This window comes from Bison bison, unplaced genomic scaffold (genome assembly GCF_000754665.1).
Source record: "Bison bison bison isolate TAMUID 2011002044 unplaced genomic scaffold, Bison_UMD1.0 scf7180017864221, whole genome shotgun sequence".
NCBI lineage: Eukaryota > Metazoa > Chordata > Mammalia > Artiodactyla > Bovidae > Bison > Bison bison.
In genome coordinates, this window is record NW_011494793.1 from 1,418,854 (window position 1) to 1,420,287 (window position 1,434).

The window sequence follows — 1,434 nt, forward strand, 5'->3', positions numbered from 1 at the left end:
AGGGGGGGCTGTGGCAGGGATGGGGTTTGGGGACACTGGGAAGACAGTAGGAGCCGTGGAAGGGGAGTCTAAGACCATCTGGGTTGGGGCCCATGGGACCAGAGGGCAGTGCAGAATCCTGGGCAAACACAAGCAGCCTGCCCCTAGTGCTACGCACAAAAAGTTGCCTGGACAATAGTTGGCATTCCAGGAAAACTTGGAGGAAGGAAGATAACCGGGGAGGAAGGAAATAGGGGCCATGGGAGGGTCAAGGAAGTGGGTTAAATGGTCTATGAGACAGAACCCCTCAACTTTGAGCCCCTCCCAAGTTTTTTTTTTTTTTTCCTTTCTTTCTTTCTTTCTCTTTTGGTAGTGCCATGTGGCTTGCAGGATCTCAGTTCTCCAATCAGGGATTGAATCTGGGCCATGGCAGTGAAATCCTGGAATCCTAACTACTAAGCTACCAGGGAACTCCCCATACCTAATCTTCAATTTTGAGAAGCAGAGAGGCTCTCTGGGGGAGGGGTTCCCAGAGCTGGGTACTACAGGATGAATAAGACTTTGGGGACGGAGGTGGCGGGGCAATGTGACACAGGTCTGTCCCGTGTCTGCACATCGAGGTTTAAGTCCCAGCCTTGTACTTTCTACTGGAAGGGACTGGGAATCAGGACAAAGTGCTCCTCATCACAGCCACAGTTTCCTCATGGAACCACTGGATCAGAAGATCCAGCCAGGAGATGAGAGCAGAAACCTGCAGGCAGGGAGCATTGATGAGGGTGTAGGTCCCTGGTAGCTCAGTTGGTAAAGAATCCGCCTGCAATGCAGGAGACCCTGGTTCAATTCCTGGGTCGGGAAGATCCCCTGGAGAAGAGATAGGCTACCCACTCCAGTATTCTTGGGCTTCCCTTGTGGCTCAGGTGGTAAAGAATCTGCACGCAATGCGGGAGACCTGCTTTGGAAGCCTGGGTTTGGAAGATCTGGAGAAGGGAAACACTACCCACTCCAGTATTCTGGCCTGGAGAATTCCATGGACTATAGGGGTCACAAAGAGTTGGACATGACTGGTGACTTTCTCTCTCACTTTCAGAGGAGAAGAGGGCTGGGGGAGGGGCAGTGGGGTGATGCCTGCCAGCACCCCAGAAATCCCAAGGAACATTCTAGAGCACAGAGGCTGAGTTTGGATGTCAATGGGTGTCCACGCTTGCTCACAGGGCAGGTCCCAGGTGCTTGGGGGTGACACGATAACACTCCAAAAACTTGAGAGTACAATTTTCCCCCCCAAAGGGGTGTTTACTTTTTGGAGCCAAATGACGCCAGAAGAAAGTGACTTTCTAGATGTCAGCAGAAGCTGTCAGCAAGAAGCAGGTGTCCTACGCCTCACCCCTGAGCCCTCCCCAACTCTAGGGCAGACTGGGGCAACCCCCTACTTCTCCACGAAAGACATCCCTCCAGAGC